Below are 23,415 nucleotides of genomic sequence, written 5' to 3'. Positions count from 1 at the left end.
CTTAGGGAAAAAAAGGTTGCCCTAATGGTCCATTAAAAAAATAATCCAGAATCCATATCAGAACAATAACCTTTACTAGACCCAGCTTTATCAAGGAAGGAGACAAACCTGGGTTTCTCAAATATGGGAGAGCAACCACTGTTTCCTACAGCATTTGTTAAGTGCAGCCTGAAACCAAAATAGCACCTAGAGGGCCTCACTGGGAGGCTTACTATCTCCTCCCACACTCCATATGGTGACTAGCCTGTTGAAGACTTCTGGAAAACTTGAAAGCTTACAAACTATTTTATGGTGTTTTGATTGACCTGATAATGGTATGCCCTAGTATGTTTCCAAACAGAGTTGTTTGGAACACAAATACTGTATGTGAGTGGTGCTGATGAAGCATGCAGATGAAGCATTCCATCATTTCTGGGGAAATTGGTCTTATAGCTGTGGCCTGCCTGGATCAGGTCAAGTTCATCAAGCCCAGCTTTTGGTTTCCGACAGAAAATAGCAAAATTGCTTGCAGAAAACTACAAGCAAAGAGAAAGGCAGCTCAGGGTAGCACAAGGGCCCATTAAAGCACAAAGACCTCTCTGTTTGGCCTGGGTGTTTTGGCTAAGGTGTAGGGCAGGTAAAGACATGGAGGGTCTGTCTAGATATCACAACACAGTCATGCTTTTCATCTTCATTTCAAGGATGGACCTGACATGTGTGCCTCCTCCTAGAGGCAGTGTGATTGAGAAGAGCTCATGCCACAAAGGGTCTAGAAGGAAGCTTCCTAGAGAAGCAAAAGCCAGACTGGAATTAATGAGTGACATAGACAGCAGAAGGATAGATAGATGTACAGAGTATACTGTATGTTTTATAACTTAGCTAGCTAAAACCCACTCGCTTTGTAAGCAAGCAGGAGACTGAAGGTTCAGCTTTGATTAGAGTCATTCTTCTCTTCCCATTTACTGCCAGCAGCACATCAATGCACAGACTAGTCTTTGGGATCACAGTCCACTTTATCAAATGCATATAAAGAAGTGGGCACTAGCACACTAAAACATTAAAAATGTGTCAGTCTTTAAGCCACCACTGTCATTCTGTGATGGGGTGGAAAACTTGTTGTTAGACTTGAACTCCCCATGATCCCTTTGAACATAAGCCAACATAAGCCCATCTACCTTTGGAGGGCCACACATTTCCCACTGCTGCACTATAACACCGAGCAAAATCACAGCAGGAGAAGGAGCTAGGTATTAGAAGTGAAATAAGGCTGTCACCCTGTTCCTAGGACCGGAAGGATGCATCCTAGAACGGAAGGATGTACTAGCTAATGGATGCTTTATCCTTGGTAACTGGGGTAAAACTATTGTTTCTGCTATTAAAGAACTCAGATGTGATACAACTGAAGCAAAACTGGAGCTACTTAGAAATGAGAGGTAGGTATGAGGATGCTCAGGTGGACTTTTTGGCTTGCAGAAATCCTCCCCCACCCCAAGAAAAAAAGACAACTTAATTAGGACTGTACATGCTTAGCAGTCATAAAATATTTTTCCCTCCTACTTGGAGGGAATGGTTAGCTGGAACCCGAAGCAGGAGCCCTCTCCCCTCCCTATATGTCAATTTAAGCCTATTCCATACTTACTGATCGCACCATAGTTTTAATGCACCTGAAAGGGTCACAAAATACTATGCAAGGAGACTGGTGAGTAACTTGCACTTATGGCAGCTCCTGTGCAAGGCGAGGTCACAGCTGCATACACAAATGCCAGTGGTATCCTAGTAGAAGAGCCAAGATCCATACTTACCGTACTTGCTCCATTAGCAAAGGATTGGATAATCAGGCTGCAAGTGACTTGAAAGTAAAACCTACTGACATTTAAAATTCCTCAATATATTTTTAAAAGTGGAATGAGATGGTGGCATATTCTGCCCCCACTTGCAGTTGGAAACCGCATTAAGAGGTTATCTTAACAAGGCGGGACTTTGAGATAACACTGTAAGCATTATATATAAAAGAAGTATTAAATCTATGATTACATTTTGTAACCAATGGCCACAGTATTTTCCTTATATTGTAAGGCATGGAAAATCTTTTACTACTGAATTTAAGTTTCAACTGCATTTTCAATTGTAATATCACTAGTACACACTTTGCTTTTTAAAACTTTCGCTGGATAACTGGAAGTGGTTTACAATAATCTCCTGTTACCACCCCCTGAAATATTTCTTTATTTTGAATTGGTACTCTATGTCCATTTTGGCAGAGAGATAGGCCTTTGTTGTTACACTGCCTAACTATTTCAATTGCTTGATCTGCCAAGTGAGAAGAAGATCAAACAAATAGGGGATCAATATGATCATTGACCAAGTCTCCCTCTGGGAAATATAAAAGGGGAATTAATCACTGCTCTTCAGAGACTACAGCAGCAGAAGGCACCCCTTGGTTTTCAAACATAATGCTGAAACAGCCCTCCTAATTCACCTTTCCATAATTCTCCTCCTAATTTTCAGGGCCCTGTGCTACTCTCTAGTCTCTCAAATGCCTTTTAAAACTCTTCCCCAATAGAATTGTGTTTCTTTTGTTAACTATCATAGATATGCATCCCTGACTTGATTCATAAATAGATCATCTTATCCTACTTTGATTCTATTTGCAATCAAACCATATACAGGTTTGCACGTTCTACTTGTGTATACGCGTGGCGCCAGGAAATAAATAAATAGCTCATTTTGAGCCTGGAAATGGCTGGAGAGAGCTGGAGAGTCCCCAAGGCCCATGAGGAAACCTGCCCTGCAGAAGACATCAGTGTAGAGGGAGGAAGCCCCGAAGTGACCGGAGGGGGAGCAGGGCCTTGTTTACGCTGCTCAACCTCCCCGCCTAACAGCTGATGTGCTGAATAGCGCAGCAGAAGCAGCCACTTTCCTGCACGTCCTCCAGCCTCTTTCTGGCCCCAGAGCTTCAATTCTAATTGTGGTTATTTTGGGACACAGTATTTTTTGTTGTGGATTGAAGAGAGAGCGACAGAGAGGGTGCTCCCCACTTTATGCAATTTCATTTATGCACGCAGGGGCCCAGAATGTAACCTCCATGTAAGTGGGGAGTCGCCTGTACTTCCCCCTTCTCCCTCTCTTAAAACAGCTTTAACTAGAATGCATGATAGTTAATTAGTCTAGCTGTGAAGAAAGTTAGCATGCGAGATTATGGGTTTTCCAAGGCTACCAATTTTGCTCTCTTGCTTCCTGCGCGCGCACACACACACACACACACACACACACACACACACAGCCTAGAATGAAACTCCACTGTTTCCTATTCATCACACTCTAAAGTACATACATTTCTAAGCTGCAGGTAATATTTAGTTCTTTCCAATTGTAGTCAGGTAGTCCTGAATAGATTACTGAGGGAGAGAAAGCTACCCGTTTTGGAAACCAGAGCACAAGATTTGCATGCAAAATTTTCCAGGTTCAATCCCCAGCATTTTCAGATAAGAGTTGGAAGGAACTCCTGCCTGAAAATACCAGACAGCCACTGCCAGTCAGTGTAGACAGTACTAGTGTTATGTACTGAGTTGAATAGGATCCAAACTGCAGCAGTCTGATTGGTCCTAGAACAATAGGATTCAGAATGCAGCAGTCTGATTGGTCCTAGAACAATGCAGCAGTATGATTGGTTAGCAGGAACCACCCAATCATGCTCCAGATAGAAGTGAATCCACAACCTGATTGGCTTACAGTAGAATTCCGGAATTAGCCAATCATTTTCAGCCCATTGTGTAAATAATGTATATAAAGCAGATACTTTGAGGGGACATTCATTCATTCCTCCTCACCACTATAAGCTGAATAAAGAGCATAAAATCACTTTGCGACTCTGAGTATATTTCAACTAGCTAGATGGATAAGTGGCCTGACCAATCTCTTACTAAAATCTAGTTCTATGTATCCTGCTTTTAATTTTTAAAAATTCTTATTTTTTATAATTCTCATCATCGTTGTTATTGTATCATTTACTCTCAATGTTACTTGTGATACTGTCTTATTATATTGGAATGAAGAGGCTGGAAAAGGAGAAAACACAAAAATGTTACACAGATATAAAATGGGTAAAGGGAAACAGCTAATTGTCTGGAAAAGTCATTTCCCAGTTCATGCCGAGAAGCTATTTTTAAATGTCTCCAGGGATGGAAGCAAAAGCTGCATCACAGTTTACTCAATGGATGAATCCAAGACTTCAATGTAGCTGGGGCTTAGCACCAGTGTGGATATCCATCCACAAACGTATTACTGCAGCCAGTGCAAAACTGTGGCTCAAGAGAGGGGATTGGTGTGACACACATTGGCTGTCACTGGCGGTGGAGTTAGCAGACTATATGTTCCTTTGCTCTGCTTCAGTACATGTTTCAACCAGACACTCTGGAGCAAAGTACAATTTCTTGCCTGTCTTGTGGGCAGATTCACCCCACAACTCTGTGTAGTGAACTGTAGGGAGTTGGGGGTTAGGTGGTGAGTGTGAATAAATAGGTCAATCTGGTAAAATTTGGCAGGTAGGTGCAGGAGAGGGAAGAGGAGTGAGACCATCAGGAGAGGTGGACAATTAGGCATGTTTGCAAGTGACAGGTGTTTCCAGCTGCTCTAGGCTGTGTGGCCTGTTTCCTGGAAACAGTGACTTTCAGGCTGACCGGTTTTACTCCTCCAAAGTTGTGTGGCCGGGCTGTGTGTGTGTGTGTGTGTGTGTGTGTGTGTGTGTGGCATGCCAGGAAACCCTCCCTGCTCACCTTAGCCATGGACTCTCTTCAAGCCTCTTGTCCTTGGGCTAGGTGACTCTCCCAAGGTTTTTCAGTTAGGCTTACTGCTACTGCAGTGTTAATCTCCCCCCGCTCAGATATGTAAACAATAAATGTAGCCCCGGTTCAATCTAAGTAGTTGTGTCACGTTGACCCGTTATTTACCTGGCTTGTAGCAAACTTCAAAAACAGCCCAACGCTGATCATGTGTGCTCCATGGACAAAAGAATACTGGTTGGGGTGGTAGCGGACAGAAACATGAAATACATGACTAAACCCCTAAGGAGGAGGAGGACTCTGCACTGCAACATTTGGCTGCAGGGGCCCACTTGTATAATGTACATAAGCATGGGCACCTGAAGATGCATTTTGCAGCAGAAAGTTCATCACATCATTTGATTTTCCTTCACCCGCAACATTTAGAGGAAATAGATCATTTGATCTCCATCTAAGGTGAGGATCTGAATAAAATTTAAAAAAACAAGGTTTCTCGCTAGACTCCGTAGTCAGTGCAATGTCTAAAGCTAAAGTGACCTGTGTTACTAACCAGGTTACATACAATGCACTTCCAGAATCTTTAGCTCTGTGCTTAAGACGGTGCAGGGGGAAAGGAGAAGAAGAGAAGTCTAAACGAACCCAATACTGATGTTTAAGGTCCTAGGAGATGATCTAATTTAGCTATATAAAATCATGAAAGGGAAAGAATTAATTGATACTAATGAGTTATATGAGATAACATCATAATTAATTCCTACATAACAAGAGGACACAGGCCTGAAGTTAGAAAAAGAGAAGAAGAAGGGGGGGGTGGATCAAAAGGCTGGCCTATATATTACAGAACATATTTGAAATACGAAATGAACTAGCAAAGTCGGAAGTAGAAGGAAGTTGGTGCACCATCTCAACAGTGAACGGAAAATTTATTCTTTGGGGAGGGCTTTTCTGGCAATCCGTCACCTGTTGTGTTTTTGATGTAGCTGATTAAACATAGGTTGGCATCTTTCTTTTCCCAGGGATGCAAAGGGGGCACGCCGGGCATTCCTTCAGAAAAGTGCACATGTTCCCAGTTGTATTCAAAGCCACACAAGATAGCTAGCTAAAAAACATTTAAAGATGTGAAAGTTCACTTTTTTTACCGTACTGTGTGGGCTTCTTGAGGGGACCATGGGCCAGGTTTATCCCTAGTGTAGACTATGGAGTTACACCAGGGATTTCTTGCCTAATCTGTCTATCAGCAAGAGTACAAACATATTATGGCAGTTGCTAAGGTAACTACATAGATTTGATTCCCCCCACCCCCTAAATACCAGAGCCAAGCAAATCAGCACATAAGCCTTTCTGAAATTTCTCAGTGTATTAAGTTACCATTCATATATTACTGCACCAATTTAGGTAATTTTTTTCTTTTTAAATATTCCCATTTTTGTGAGGCTCTTGCGGCATTAGCCATTTTTTCCTTATTCGAACAAGGAGCTACTTACTTCTTTGGTGTATAAATCACAAGTGACCAGTTATGTGCCAAGCATAGAAAGCTTTGATAAATCACAGAAATAATAAATTATGTGGGGGAAAAGGGCATTCTTTCCTCTTTGGGCTGGTGTGGTGCAGGAGCTGTGGTGAAGGCGAGTAGAATTTCCATTTAAAAAAACCCATTCCATATTGATGCCACATTTACAAATCTGAATCTCAATCTATGGATATTAGGAGCTGTATTTGTTTTCAATGCTCAGTATGTAAAACATTCTACTAGTAAAATCCACAGAACCAAGATGCACGATGATGCTTCCTGGCTTGTCACCAGAAAGTCCAAATAAAGACATTATGCTAATACACTAAAATGACTGACAAACTGATTTTAGTATAGATACTGGCATTTCAAAGGGAGCCTTAGCACGCAAACCACCAGTTCAGAGGGCAAAACAGCTCCAGTAATACCCAAAACTCTCATCTAAGCCAAGGCCTTGTAGGACATAACTGAAGATGTAGTGCAAATGAGACCTGCATACTTACATCCCAACATCAATTGTGATCACCTGTCCAACCACAAGCCCATGGGGACTGTAGCTTGGGTTGCATTCGGTTGTGTTGTTGTTGCTTCCCATAGGCAATAATGGGACAAGTCGGCCAGCACAATTTTTCCCCTGGTTTACAGCCCTTAATTCCTACAGTCACTGAGAATGTACAAAGAGCTTTGGCACAGGTGTGAGGAAACATGGGCCCTTCAGTTGTTGCTGAACAATAATTCCCATCAGCATGCATGGTCAAAGGCCAGGGATGAAGGGCTCTGTAGTTCAGCATCATCTGTAGGTCTACCTGCTTAAGAGGAACATCCAGAATGTGGCCTTTAAAGTCGCGGTTAATAACCAGCACAACAGTGGAAAGAGAGGTGAACCATATGATTAACAAAAAGGCATTAGGGTGATCACCACCAATATTTATTCTGAAATTATGCTGCACCATAATCAGACAGGTCAACAAAATAACATGTAGAACTGAAGCAGAAACTACTGTTTCTTTACCAGAGCAAAACGACCAACTCCACCATTCTCCAGTGTAAATAAATCCCAATGCAGGAAAATCCGTACACTAGTAAAATATGTGGCAGTTCAGGGATGTGCAAAGGGGGGGTCGAGTTTACCATAATGTGTGTTGCTCTGTGGGCCTCTGCCTCTTGACATGAAGGATTAGAGGGGTATTACTCTATGATGCATGCACGACTTTTTTCATGGGCAGGAAATGCCAAATCCCAAACAGCCCTTGCTGCTTAGTTTTAAGATTCTTAAGTACGAACAGCAGGCAAAAGAAATAGCTTCTTCCACATTAATCAGGCAACTGTTTTATGGACAGTGCTTATGCAAACTTGATATACAGACAGGATCTCTCAGTCCACTCAGATTGGATGTTCCATCTGAAATATTTAGGTTTTTATTTATGCAATACTTATAAAGCTGTTTAAATGATTCTGGTCCAGCTAGTCTCTTGCATTTTCTAAATTTTCACCATCAGGTGGCAAGTGGGCAATGGGCAAAGACTTGAAGCTTAGTTGTCCAAAACATGGCCTGCAAATTCTACCACCATTCTCCCACAAAGTAAACATGGCATAAAGTTGTCCTGAGACAATCTGTGTCAACTGCACATAGCCTTTGATTATGCTAAAGTACTGTAGAAATGTAAATTTGCAGCATGAAGAAATTGGTATAATGTATCATATCTAATATAATATAATATATAGCTAATATATAGCTTGGAGATTCATAACTGGCAAAGCAATACTATTTTTGAAAATATTTACATTGTTTAAAAGGTCCGGGTGTTTGAGACTGGAGTTCTGCAGTTTCAGACACCACCAAACTTAGGGAGTTTTGATTTTTGCTCAAAATTACATTAAGGAGGTGGGGTGTTTTTTTAATGGAAAAGAAAACTTTTCCTTAAGACTGGGAATAATTTCCTCTCCCTTCAAAACCCATATATAGCCCACATTCAAATAAATTAAAATTTTAAGAAAACTGAATTTAAAGAAGACTATTACAGTGGTACCTCAGGTTAAGAACTTAATTCATTCTGGAGGTCTGTTCTTAACCTGAAACTGTTCTTAACCTGAGGTACCACTTTAGCTAATGAGGCCTCCCGCCGCTGCACAATTTCTGTTCTCATCCGGAAGCAAAGTTCTTAACCCGAGGTACTATTTCTGGGTTAGCGGAGTCTGTAACCTGAAGCGTCTGTAACCCAAGGTACCACTGTATTTATTATAACTATAAATGTGATTGAACTACAGACTACTGTATTACTTTTCTGACCTGAATGGTATGGGGAATATTGAAATACCCAGGTTTTTAAAGGGGATCACTGCATATGCAGTGATACAGTTTCAGTCTGGTCATGTCTGAGGCTACGTGTGCACCCGTGAATAGGCTCCATTTAAATCAATGGCACTTACATCTGAATCAACATTGCATACAGCCTGATACATGTTAATACCTTGCGATGACAGAGTAGAAGAAAAGTGAAAGAGAAGTTGCTGTTTTAAAATGTAAACGACAGTAAACAGCTACAGTATGAAGGTAGTTAAAGTTAAACTGACAGTGTGGGATTAATTAAATAATATGCAGAGTCTATCAAAATTAGCACTGCAAAGGCAACCGATTAAGCGTTAAGGCATATAATGTGATGACCTATAATTGGGGTGGGGGAAGAATAACCTGTTAAATGCAACTGGATTTTTGGATTCCAGATGCTGGTAGGTTTTCCAAATGCTGCACAGTTTTCCTCGTGCCACTTCCTATTAAGTTCATGTTTCCTTCGTTTTGGAGCATAGCCTGCCTTATACACTCATATTCAGAAATGCAAGGATAAAAAAACAAAACAAAACACACTGATTCTGTCCCTCAGCCTCTCTGCCCCTGCAATGTTTAGAGCATCCCTCTGCAGCTTATACACATGTTTGCCAGGTGCTGGACTCCTTATGCACACACAGATAGTGCAGTGTCAACAAAAATGCTACAGTGACATTTCCCCCTTTCCCGTTTTCACCCACACTACCACCCTCTCTCTCAATTACATGTAAGCTTTTCACTGCCAGTATAAAATACATATTGTGCTCTTGCAAGATTCATTGTACTGAGGTCAGCTGGAACTTATTGTCCTTCTTGCTTCAGAACAAGACAAAACTGACATCTGTAAGATTTGCTGTTAAATAATCCAAAACAGAGAAGAAGCAGGGCAACACAGGGAAAAAATTGTTAAGAGAACTTTGATTAGGGTTTTCAAAACCCCATTTGATGTAGATTTAATTACATTTGTGTTCTTTTGCTGCTTGTCATGTGTTCTCCAGCTAATCGTTTTACATTTTTAAACACCAGATTTTGTGTGCGTTTTGATGCCACATGTATCCCAGGTTTTTTTATCCCATATGCATCTCATTAAAACACTGATGGTTGGACAGTCTTTTAGTTCTACTGTGTATGCTTCCTGTCTTCTGTTTAATTCATTGTTTGCATCTTCTTGAATAGCAGTAGGCTGAGCAGATATTTAAGGATCCCAATTAAGGAACAACAGATTAGTTTACTTGACGCTACAAGTAAATAAATAAAAATAAGTTAACCAGCCAAAAAGACATAGTGATGGGGGTGTCGGTGAGGGAAGAGGAAGGATAAAAGAAATGGTGCAAGCTGTTTTTTAAAAGCCTCTCGTTTTCTAAAGTTGTGGAGGGGTGGGGGGTGTTACGTGGGAAAACCACTAGGAAGGAGATGTGGGGCTTTCCCTAGAATGAGCTGCTGATAAATCTAATCCTGAAGGACTGGAAATGAGGTAACAGAAATTTTGATGAAAATTATGTACATGCACTGTGACAAGCTCATAAACACTGCCACTATGATAAGTTTTCCTAGGTTTTTTTTTAAAGACCCGACAGAACTGTATAAGCCCGAACTCTAATTTTTACAGCCTTGGGTTTGGAGATCTGTCATTGGGAGATATAATGGAAAGAATAATTGCTTGGTAGCTGCACAAACATGAGATGTGTTGTCAGGCTACAGTTCGGAGGCTACATCTGGCTTGAGAAATGATTGATGCTGTCTCTGTGTGCAATTTGAGACACTTCCCCCCCCCTTACTGTGGCCAACATTCCTAACTCTCCTGCATCTACAGCAATTAATTCATTACTATTGTTTGGCGGGGGGTGGGGGGTTAGAAGGGGAGGAGAAAACTTTCTCCAAGTTTTTTTGTTTTGTTTTCGTTTTTACTTTTAAAAACCATTATTTCTAACATGACCCTTCGGCGTTCGAGAATATAGTACGCAAACGCAAACCATGTGATTTCAATTTGAAATGAAAAGTAATGTCTGAATCACACAACAGCATTCTCATTTCCTAATACTCTGGTTTTTACTACTTTGCATTCAACTGTGAAAAAGTCTTTTAAAACTCCGAACAGCAGTAAAACTTGAATGAATTTTTGACCCATTATTGCATAGCGGGTGCTCTTTCCAAGTTGTAGAGACTGCCAAGTTCTCCCCACCTAATATTTCCACTTTAATTGTGCCACTTGAGAAATTTACGTGCCTCAAAATATGGCATGAATCTTACGCTTATTGCAGTATCATTAGCAGCAACATTTAAGCAACATCTGTGTGCTATAGAACTAATTGAAGTAGCAGAAGTGGCAGCTGTAAATCCACAGGAAGATGGCAGTTTGCACCCAGCACTGCTGAGTTAGCTAGTAACTGTCAGCCTGTTCCCGCAATCTGCTCTCAAGTACTCTGGTACAGGCACACAGTGTCCAAAAAAATACAGCGAGTAGGCTAATGATCCTATTAACCACTTTGCTGCACCAATTTGGCTGTTTTTCCAGTTTCCTTGTTGAATTTCATTATATATTTCACCATGCCAGTAAAAAAAAAAACCTACTATGAGACATGTCTGACTTTAAACCAGTTACCGGTCCAAGGGAGACCATTTTCATCAAAAAAAATCCACCCACCTCCATTGTTATTTAAATTTATCTCCACTTTTATTTTATTAAAAAGAGAAGATGCCTTCCCTAAAGAAAAGGGTCATATTTTAAACATCCCCCACTGAAAACAAAATATTTAAAAGCAGTTATTAAAAGAAAAACCAGGGTTTTGTGGGTTTTGCTTCTGATTAAAACACATCTGTTTTCAGCAACAATCTTAACCACTATCACGTAAGAGTCTTTCAAAAACCAGTTTGGACAATCCAACATACCCTATGGAACTTATCATCCACTTCCTTTCCTTCTCAGCTACAATTTCATATTCTGTCCTTAACATGTAAGTCCTAATAGACTAGGACACCCCTCCAGACCTGGTTGTCCTATTATTCCTTGTAAAAAAATAAAAATGTTCATATGAAACTAAAGCCACTTAGCCCTGTAACCAGTGTTTAATGTGGGTCTAGGAAGGGGAACCTAAACCATAAAAAGCAAGATCAGTATTGCTGTTAAAAGGAACGTTCTAGTATGCTGCAATCACATGCACCCCATATATTTAAAGCACATGGCTTCCTCCAAAAGAATTCTGGGAACTGCAGTTCTGTGAGGGCAAACTGTTCCTAGAATTCTTTAGGAGAAGCCATGTTTTAAATGTATGGTATAGACGTTTCAGTGTCAAATGATGCCATTGGTTCAGGTCCTACCCTCCTGAGCTTGCTCCATCTTCCATGTGACAGCCCTTTAGATATTTGAAGATGGCTATGATATCTCCTCTCAGTCTCCTCTTTTTCAGGCTAAACATACCCAATTCCCTCAAACATTCCTCATAAAACTGGATTTCCAGACCCTTGATCATCCTGGTTGCCCTCCTCTGCACATATTCCAGCTTGTCAATATCCCCTTTTAAACTATGGCGCCCGGAACTGTACACAGTATTCCAGGGTGGGATCTATCTTGACACATTAAAGAAGCGATTCAGTTAAACTTGTTGCAAACTCATACAGGGAAATCCAGTAGGGAAAGACGGGACTCCACAGCGCTATCTGGTGTCACAATGTTATATTGCATATATACAACGCATAGAAAACGCTTTTTCTTTACCAATCTTGCCAAGTCCCAGGTGTGGTCTGAACAAGGCAGAATAGAGCAGGGCTATTACTTTCCTTGATCGGGACACTATACTTCTGTTAATGCACCCTAGAAGAGCTTTCTAGGGTGCTCCATCACACTGTTCCATCACACTGTTGACTTGTGTTAAGCTTGTGGTCTAAGATCCCTAGATCCTTTTCACATGTACTGCTGGCAATTCACGTGCACCCCATCTTATATTTGTACAGTTTGTTCTTCCTGCCTAAGTTTAGAACCTGACATACATCCCTACCGAAATTCATTGTGTTAGTTTTGGCTCAGTTATCTAAGCTGTTAAGGTCATCTTTAATTCTGATTCTTTCTTCAGAGGCATTGGCTATCCCACCCAGTTCAGTATCAACTGCAGATTTAAATACTGCTTGTCACCCCAACCATAGCCTCATAGCCTTTCAAAAGAAAGTTTGCACAACTTTTAAAATATGCTCTCCTTTGTGCCTTCTTAAAACATTTTTTTGTTTAGGTACTCCTATTCAGACCTGTAGAAGTTACTTGTGTTTTATTTATTTTTGATTCACTGATCATTTTCATTGTCCTTTGGGATATTTTAAAAGACCTGTTGTTTAACCATTTTAACATTTGTTATTTTTGTAAACCACTTAGATTTTTTCATACAATCAAGCGGTGCCTAAAATTCACAGAACAAAATGAAGTGTAGGCATTACGCGTAGTTTGGCCTTCAGCTGCTACTCATCTGGGCGGGGGGGGGGGGCGTTGTACAGTTCATGGACCTGAGTGGGTTTCAACTCTATGATACATCCTGGAAGTGATAGGCTGGTCTTATGTAAAGAAAGAACTTAATTGGTTGGGCTCCCTTATTTCACGGTTTTGGAACTGCAGTGACAAGTTATTTATGAGAACTGCAGCGCTGGCTCCATTGCTGATTTAATTATCTGGTGACTGGGGGGGAGTGTCAAAGAGAAAAATCAGGGTTTTTATTTATAAAACAATATTAAAAAAACACACAATCCAGTTTTATGGCAGCCCAGCTATTTAGTTTTATTCTACATTCTGTGAATCCGTTTTGCAAAACAACACTATATAGCTAAATTACTATTAAAGTGTGCAGGTGGGGGAGGAGAACGGATGTAAATATCAGCAGCAGATAAGTGCTACCTTAAATGTTTTCTTTTAGTGCTTTAAAATAGTGGTGCTTCAATCGTAGTTCCACCCCGCCTCCCCTTCAGAATGCAAAGCATCTTCAGCCCAAGCAGCAAATAAATATGCAGCCTTATTAAGGTTTACAGACTTGGTGCGACTTTGCTTTTAATTCCAGTATTTTTCTGTGTTCCCTTTTGTGCTGGCGTTGGTTGGATGCATTTTCACTCTTCGCTTGGCCCTTAGACAATTATGTAACTGGTATCTTTAGAAGCATTCAAGTGTGCTGGAAATACACAAAAGAAGACCTCTTTCAATATATGATGACTGGTGTGTTTGCCAACAACCCAACTTCATTAGAAAATTGGCACGTCCACTCAGTTACCATGTGACACACCGTTAACCGTGGATATTTGTTGCCTTAATGCACAAGTACTCAGGGACTTAACTGATAAGGGGAAAACTCTTCCAAATCTGCTGAACTACACGCTTAGGGTGGCACAGAGCCTCACAATATTGAAAATCAATAGTCATGTGACAGTTTAAAGATCAGAGGTTTCACGAATTAACTTTCTAGTACCAAATTACTAGCCTCTTATTTTATTTTCCAAGGGCTAAAATATATGTGTTTTAGATTATACGGCTGAATATCATCATGATAAACAAACATGATAATGAAACAAGGATAGTGGGCAATCAAAGAATCGTAATAGTTAATAGGACATTTTAAATATTAGCATCATTTTTCAATTAGGAATTTGGAGAGAGTTTTAAAGCAGTGCAATATTATTCCACTCTACCAGTTTGCTAATGTTTAAAGCAGTGCCGTATTATTAGGCTCTACCAGTTTGCTAATGAAGTACTTTTAACAATATAAAAGGATCCTGCAAATTTAAATAAACTTGTAATGGCTTACAAACGCACACACAATGTTGTGGTTTAATGTTCTGATGTCTCCTTTACTATAATATTTAGTGCAATTACCTGAATACCAGTTCATTATTTTAAACATTATCAACATTATTTATGTATAGCTATGCTACAAAATACATTAAAGAATTCAGAACTTGATCATGCCGTTAAAGAGAAAATGTTCACATGGGAGCCGGGTGCAGCTCTGTTGGGTTCACAAATATATTTTTTGTTAATATGTTTGCAGAAGTGACATCAACATTTTTTATTCCACAGTATTTGCAACTCAATGGTTGAAGGTCTAGAAATTTCACAGGTGGGCTGTGATCTGTATGTTTCAGCAAAGATAACAACCCTACATCTCTCCTGTCCCAGCCCATACCATTGCCCTTGTTTCCATTTCTGCTTCTCGTGTTCAACTATCCAATTTCTGTTCCCACCCAGCTTTTGCTACTACAGGTTCATCAATTCTGGAGTAGAGCTGGGTCTAGCACCACACCAACACCACAAATTTAAACAACTATTGTATCACTTTAAACAGCCTTGGTTTCCCCCAATTAATTATGGGAGTTGTAGTTTGTTTAGGGTGCTGTGTGTTATTAGGAAACCACTATGCCTCTTGAACTATGTCCCCTTACAGGGGACATGGGTGGCGCTGTAGTCTAAACCACTGAGCCTCTTGGGCTTGCTGATCAGAAGGTTGGTAGTTTGAATCCCTGCAATGGGATAAGCTCCTGTTGCTCGGTCCCAGCTCCTACCAACCTAGCAGTTCGAAAGCACGTCAGAGTGCAAGTAGATAAATAGGTACCGCTCTGGCAGTAAGGTAAATGGCGTTTCTGTGCACAGCTCTGGTTTCAGTGTTCTGTTGTGCCAGAAGTGGCTTAGTCATGCTGGCCACATGACCCGGAAAAACTGTTTGCAAACAAACACCAGCTCCCTAGGCCTGTAACGCAAAATGAGCTCTGCAACCCCAGTCATCTGCAACGGGACTTAACTGTCAGGGGTCCTTTACCTTTACTTTATGCCCCTTGCAGAGTTAGAATTCCCAGGGTGGTTTAATAGTCAATCCCTCTTCCTCAGAAACCTATTGGAACTTTATCTCTGCGAAGGGCATTTGGGTCTCCTATCAACTTTCGGCATCCTTAACAATCTATAGCTCCCGGTATTTATTTTGGTAAAACACTTAACATGGTATCATAGTGCTTTAAATGGATGGTGTGAATGCAGTCTGGGAAAGTGTTTGTTTTGACTTCATCCCCTTGTGACAATTCCATCTATATAATTTCTCTGCATGCTGGAAACTAACTAACATTTTACCATTTTCTCATTTCCGCCCATTAAATTTCATAGTAAACTAAACTTAAGCTGCCCTAAAACCAACAGATAATAATGACTGTCTCATGTTTAGGCCTCTATATAATGCATTAAAAAACAATAACTGGTAATATGTAGGATAACTTTATTTTAGGGCTAGAAAGCAACGATTATTTGCATCTCTGAAATTATGGTACAATGGGACATCCCCTTCGTCTCCCAGCACAGTCTCAAAATTAGCTGCAGAAGGTCCGCCCCCCGTCTTCTTGACCAGATTTTGAGGGTACCCAGGGAACTGCAGAGGTGAGAAGATTTTGAAGAGAGGAGGAAGTTCCTCTGCATAAATAGAAGTACAGTACTGTATGTTTCACGACTGGAATGGCAGCGGTGGGCAAAACTCTGTGGCTTACTAAAAAGCCAAGAAGCATCTAATGTCATTGGATAATATTGCCCGTCTAAGTGTGTGTCAGCACCAGAATTCCTCTGTTCCACTTTATTTCTCTTCGATTGAGTTTGTCCCTAGTTACTCAATGTCTTTCATTATCACAACACTGCTTATTTATTTTTTTGCATTTTTGCAACATATGTGATAAAAACGGGATTTTTTTAAAAAAAATGAGGGACAGACTTAGTTGTGCCATTTCCAGCAGTGCACTACTGTGCTTTCCCGTAAGTAAACTTAATCAAGCACAGCAGCAGCAATATTGCTGCATCTTCCATTGAGTAAATTTGCTTAAGAGGAAGAGCAGCACTTTAAATCCAAAGGGATAGTACCAAGATATTGCTCCTCTTTTCCTCAGTAAATTTACTGAAGAATAGGCGTGGCACGCTGTGTGAAATCTCACATTACCAAAGGCCTATTCACTTATTGCCCCCCCATATTATTAATAAGCTGCATAAGACCAGATTGTAGGGCTATGGCCTTGCTAGTCACATTTTGCGTACATTTCTGAACTACAGTATTGTTATTACCATCACCTGCCCTTTGCCAGCAAATATCAGGGTGGGTTACAATAATTTAAAATTCAGTATTAAAAACAGCAAAAACATGGGAGTCTGTTCTATGCATGCAGGGTTCAAAACTGGGCAGGGTTAAACCACAGAGCCTAGGGCTTGCCGATCAGAAGGTCAGCGGTTCGAATCCCCGCAACAGGGTGAGCTCCCGTTGCTCAGTCCCAGCTCCTGCCAACCTAGCAGTTCGAAACCACGTCAAAGTGCAGGTAGATAAATAGGTACCACTCTGGCGGGAAGGTAAACGGTGTTTCCGTGCGCTGCTCTGGTTTGCCAGAAGCAGCTTAGTCATTATGGCCAAATGACCTGGAAGCTGTACGCCGGCTCCCTCGGCCAATAAAGCGAGATGAGCACTGCAACCCCAGAGTCGTCCGCGACTGGACCTAACGGTCAGGGGTCCCTTTACCTTTACCAGAGGGATCTCCTGAACCCTTATATCCCAGCTTAGTCCCTGAGATCATCTGCAGGAGCCTCTCTGGTGGTTCCTGGGGTTGGAGAGGCTCATTGGATGACGACAAACATTTTGTGTCATTGGCCCAGTCCTGTAGAATACCTTGCCAATAGAGATTCAGCTGCCACCTAACTGTGCCAACTTTTAACTGCCTGCTGAAAACTTTTCTGTTCTGTCAAGCCTATCTACTGATGTTTGTTTTTAATTCCTTGTATACTGTTGGTATACGTTGTGATATATTTTTATGATACAGCAGTATATATCCATTTTTATAAAATAAAAATAAATAAAGCCAGTGCTTTGAATTGTGCCTGGAAAGAATTTGGGCATGGACAAGTACATTTGATATGTTCTATTTGGTAGACAATGCCACTTTCCACACATACTACAGTAGCATACCCTGGACACTATGAAATATGGATAACTACTTCACATATGGCCAATCATGGCTTCCCAAGAATACCTATGATGTAAGTAGGCAAGATTTGCATACCAATGTGTAAACTGGAGGAAAAACCCATGTTTGAAGCAGCACAAAGAGTACAGAAAACAAACACATACATTTTTTGCCTTAGAATAGTGAGGGCCAAACTTGGCCCTCCAGCTGTTTTTGGACTACAATTCCCATCATCCCTCACCACTGGTCCTGTTAGCTAGGGATGGTGGGAGTTGTAGTCCCAAAACAGCTGAAGGGCCAAGTTTGGCCATCATTGCCTTATAGCATGTAGCTAACCAAGATACAGAAACAGAAATGCCAATTTGCCACAGAGCAAGCATTCAACAGTTAGTCGGTAAGACAAGGAAAGTTCTGTCATTGCTAACAAATGGTCCTGAAATATCTTCCCTGTCCACTCCACAGAGGTCTTTGTATTTTAGGGCCTCATATATATCCAGTTTATTGTGTTTTACTTAAAGTTGTGTTGGGTTACTAATTCCGCATGTTAGCATATGTGTTTTTGTATCTTTGGGAAAGAGATTTGTTTTCTAAAAAGTTTATGAAGTTTGGGCATTTGATTTGCTGTGGTAGGCATTTAGAACACAGTAGACATATTCATTCTCCCCTCACATACCTTTTTTTTTTTGCAATCATGGCAGCCAGAGATGTTTCATTCATGAGACTCGCAATTTCAGTCTTTCTAGAGAGCCCTAAAAAATCACAAGCATTGAGATTAAATTGTGCTGCCAATACGTGAGAGAAGACACCAACACAGGTGACAAATTACCCAAATATGGAATACCCGCAGAGCGTTGCATATTGCAATTGACCTTTTAAAACTCCACTTCCCCTTGCAGTAGAAAGTCTAGGAGTTCCAGCTTTCTCAGCCACACTGCCACTATATAAAATAATCCCAACTAATCTCAAAGTGATGTTTAAAGGAGATAGAAAAGTAATCTAAAGAATAGGTTCTAATTTACTGAACCAACCACTACCGGAGGACTATTATTCAAAGAAATTGAGGCAACAATCTCAGCACTGGGTGGCAACAGGAAGAGGGAGGATGTAACCAGGAATATAAACCTCATTGTACATCTTGAGTGTCCATTCCAATCTGAGATTTCTAAGGGGAGGTGGTTTTTCTGCTCAGAGACACATCGGAGGAACCTCTTTACCCCAGCAATACTTTTGGATTGGGATTGGGCGAGTGGTGCGCCAAATAGCTGACTTGTCTAAAAAAATCCTGCAGGAGATTGACGAAAAATGTTTTCAGGAACCTCTTTAAATGGATAAGAAGAGAGCTAACAAGGCAGGGAGTTAGCAGAGGAGGAAAAGGGTTAAACTGTTTTCTCCCACTGCTCTGATCAAAATTCAGGTTTCTGTGCCAGATTTAAAGTTCCTATTCCTTTTTTATAATAATAATAATAATAATAATAATAATAATAAAAAACCCACAGTGAGAGATCAGGTTTGGTGCCTTCACTTCCCTGACTGAAAAGTCAAGCAGTGGGGTTTATATAGTCCAAACCTATGGGGTGTTTCTCCTGTTACAGGCTCTAGCTGAGGGTTGATAATAATAATAATAATAATAATAATAATAATAATAATTTTTATTTATACCCTGCCCATCTGGCTGGCTTTTGATCTTCTGAATAAACATTATTGAGCAGGAACAGACCTTTCCCACCAACCACAGATTAAGGGGCCCATGTATTGCATAGGCATCACACATGGCAACAATAAGGCATAAATCAAACTTTCCTCTTGGAAAGAGGGAGGAGCATCTGCCCAACTAGCCGAGCCAAAAATGCCAAAATGGGGGGGGGGGCAGAGATGAGCACCCATTTTAATAATGGACAAAGGCACAGAAACTCAGGAGAAGCGAAGGGAACCCAATAACCGGGGTGGGAATAAGGGAGAGAGATGTGCTTTTTCCAAAGCCCCTGCAATTCACCTCTTTTCCCAGCAGGAAAAACGAAAGGCTTGGCTAGTATTCTAGGGGGTGGGGTATTATTAGTATTATTTTATTACATTTATTCATCGCATTCTGTCTCTAAGGGGCTTATCAATACTGTATATAAAACACCCAACACCTTGTGTGAGTCATTTAAATACACCGACTAAAACACAGCAGAAGAAAATTAACCACCTGGAAGTGAGTAACAAGGCAGTGAGTTCTTTTTATAAACGAGTTTGGATTTTAGTGCTCAATACCTTCAATAAGGCGGTTTTTAAAAGATTGAGAGGAAGGGAGGTATATAAACGTTAATAAATAAAAATGAATGAGACTTGGGAGTAAACTTACCGGGTGTTGCTGAGTGAAGAAAATGGCCCTCCTCTCAGCTGCCTCCAATGGCCAACTCTTGTCCTTTCAGCTAACCCTGCAAAAGGGGCTACAGGAAGAACCTTGCAAAGCTGACTCACTCCTTTATAGCAGTTCTCCTAAACCCCTCGGGTTCTGCGGGAAGGCACAGAAATGGCGGGAAAGCCTGTGCGGGGACCAGGAAAAGCTGCCCAATTGCAGGAAGGAAAGCACCGCCCTCCTTCTCCCCTTTAAGAGCTGTGCTCCCAGTGGCTGCTGCACCAAGGACCTTGTGTAGGAAGTGAGCTCTTCGTCAGTCCACACAAGACACACATGTGCTTTAATTCTCCTCAGAAGCAGGCAAACCAGCACCCACACAAAAGTAGAACTGAAAGTAACTGGCATGCAAAATTGTTGTAATGCAGCGTAGCCTCTTTGTGAGTGAAACAGCAGTTTCAGGTCCATAAAGCTGGTGTGGAAATAGCCCTTGTCTGCTGCTGTTGTCCATAGTGTCCTGTCTTGTTGCTAAACTACCGCTTCTGCTGAGATTTTTCAAGCAAGCAGCCTTTCACTTTTTCAAGAGTTGCGGCCTGCCTTCTCATTTAGGTGTTTTTGCATACTTCGGATTGTTTGAGGGTGAATCTGTTTATTGAGGGTCCATATACCTTGTGGGAACATAATATTTGCGTAGTTGAAACATCACGACACCTGTGTGTATACTGTCATTTGTGACTGTCACATGCACGCGTATGTTTAATTGCATATAGTTATGCTGCAAAAACTAGGATTGGTTGTAGCTATGCAGCGCACTGTACACCCAGATTTAGAAAGTTGAGGTAATTTTAATCTGTTTTTGTATTTTAACTTGTATGTTTCAAAGTAGGGTTGTATTTTTTTTATTGCATTGAGGGGTTTTTTATTGCATTGAGGGTTTTTTTTCAAGCGGTGTATAACATTTATGAAATAAAACAAAATAACTATTTGCACTAAATAGAAATATATTTATTTCTTTTTATTTTAAACATTTATAGGCTGACTTATTGAGTAAAAACCCTCTCAAAGCGGCTTACACAGTAACAGTTTAACCATAAGGTAAAGGTAAAGGGACCCCTGATGGTTAGGTCCAGTCGTGGCAGACTGGGGTTGCGGCGCTCATCTTGCTTTACTGGCTGAGGGAGCCGGTGTACAGCTTCTGGGTCATGTGGCCAGCATGATTAAGCCGCTTCTGGTGAACCAGAGCAGCACACAGAAATGCTGTTTACCTTCCCGCCAGAGCAGTACCTATTTATCTACTTTCATTTGACGTGCTTTCGAACTGCTAGGTTGGCAGGAGCAGGGACCGAGCAACGGGAGCTCACTCTGTCATGGGAATTTGAACCGCCGACCTTCTGATCAGCAAATCCTAGGATCTGTGGTTTAACCCACAGCGCCTTCAAGCAATTAATAGAACAAAAGATGCAATACAGTCTGTAGTAAAAAGAAAGAAAAAAGCCCACAACATTAATAAAGCAGCAGGAATAAAAAAAACACCCCATAATTAAAACACCTTTTAAAAAGCCACTGGCTAAAAGGCCACCAGGACTAAAATAAAGGGAGTTCAAAACCAGTGACACACATATATATATAAAAGGTAAAGGTAAAGGTACCCCTGCCCGTACGGGCCAGTCTTGACAGACTCTGGGGTTGTGCGCCCATCTCACTTAAGAGGCCAGGGGCCAGCGCTGTCCGGAGACACTTCCGGGTCACATGGCCAGTGTGACATCGCTGCTCTGGCGAGCCAGAGCTGCACACGGAACGCCGTTTACCTTCCCGCTGGTAAGCGGTCCCTATTTATCTACTTGCACCCGGAGGTGCTTTCGAACTGCTAGGTTGGCAGGCGCTGGGACCGAGCAGCGGGAGCGCACCCATATATATATACACGATGGTTATCACGTGTGATCTATACATAGCAACCTTGCTTTTTCCTACCCAGATGTGCTTCCTGTGGAGGAAAAGCGTAATGCTGAGGTGGCTTCAACTTTATAATCCTACCTGAAACAAGACAATTGCAAGCTTCATTTCAGAAACACTGTTCACCGCTTCACTTACATAAGCCATTGTACAAGACAACAGCGTGGTACTTGAGTAATTCGAATGGAAATGTCAAGTTTTCACAGCCTATGATTAGAGGTAAGTGCCCTGCTATTATACAGTAGTTCTGTCAAGTAGACTGGGCTGAGTACATGTCATGACCTCTTCTCAGCAAATGCTTGTCTTTCTCTCTCTCTCCTCTCTGCTCACAGAGACTCTCACCACCCCCACATTTTACTGCAAGCAGCAGTGAACAAAATAATCAACACAACACTTTATGAAGCACCAAACCCCCACTTTGCCATATCTTTAAGTGGCTAGAGTTGTGATTATTCACATATTGTTTAAAACGGTATTGTGTTGTGATGTACAAAATCTCTACATTCCTTATTGTGTATAAGGTATAAAATTAATAGTAGGCTCTGTCCTGGAACACCTTAAACAGAGAAAATCCCTCCCTCTCCCTACATTTCTCTTGTCAGCTCTGCCTGAGTGAGGACTTCAGGGTATGGACAATAGGATTTACAGCTTAACAATGTAATCCACTGGTTTAACAAGACAAGGTGCAAGTTATATCATGTATGTTATAGATATGTGCAATAGATTTGGTTAATTCCAGGGAAACAGACTTTTCATTGGTTGCAAATGCTCGTTGGAGAGTGGATTTGCAAATTTCCCGCTGTAACAAAGCTATATAATATGTACATGTGCAATCCATCACATGATTTCTAAACAAAACCCAAAAAACCCCTCTTTGTAACTACATTTATGGAAGCCACATTTAAAAAGTTACAGCTTGTATATGTAAAAAAAAATTGCCAGAAAATAAGAATGGAACACTGAAAGTGACCAAAAAAATGGTTTTTCATATAGACTCTGGAAAAGGTTTTAGAATTATATTTAAAAAAACAAACCATATACTAGTTATGTACATTCATCACAAGCCAAAGGTTTGGAGGAATCCACTGTCCACACAATATTTCATACAGGGAAGGGGTTCATTGGTTTCCTTCAGTGTCAGGGAATGCATAGCACAGCTCATGCACAGAGTTTTCTACCAACATGGAGTTCAGAAACTCCATCTCCTATGTGCCTGGGTGGGCAAGCACAATTGGACCCATTAATGGGGGGGGGGGCGAGGCCAGGGCTGGGGGGGGGGCGGTTTGTGCATTAGGAAATTCCTATCGCTTTCTAGTGCTGAGAATCCATAAGAAAAGTGCAATTATAGAGCTTTTCCTTTCAAAAGAGCTACTCATATATTTACTAGACATTAGAACTGTACTTGGAGGAGGCAATCTCCTCTCAGTCAAGTGTAAACTTTTGCTCACAGATAGCTTTGAAATAGCTTTGAAGCAGATCTATGCTGTTTCTGCTAAGCCACATCAACCTCACTGGAAAGTCCCTCTGGTACCTGGAATTATGCAGTGGCATTGGCCTGGGACGGGATGTAACAGAGGTAGACCAG

The 23,415-nt window shown here is 41.1% G+C and overlaps 1 long non-coding RNA gene across 4 annotated transcripts in view; it reads right to left on the bottom strand.

Moving 5' to 3' along the window:
* Positions 1-20,084, bottom strand: part of LOC309370764 — a 58,172-nt gene extending 38,088 nt beyond the window's left edge. Inside the window, exon 1 of one of the 4 annotated variants that reach the window (XR_014168657.1) lies at positions 19,884-20,084. This is a non-coding gene — a long non-coding RNA (uncharacterized lncRNA). The remainder of the gene's footprint in view (positions 1-19,883) is intronic. The other 3 variants (XR_014168658.1, XR_014168659.1, XR_014168660.1) reach the window with 3 other exon arrangements.
* Between the last annotated feature and the right edge of the window lie 3,331 nt (positions 20,085-23,415).

The sequence above is a fragment of the Podarcis melisellensis genome (assembly GCF_964234715.1).
Source record: "Podarcis melisellensis genome assembly, chromosome: 5".
NCBI lineage: Eukaryota > Metazoa > Chordata > Lepidosauria > Squamata > Lacertidae > Podarcis > Podarcis melisellensis.
Note: the sequence above shows the minus strand (reverse complement) of the source record. Positions and strands in the feature narration are given on the sequence as shown.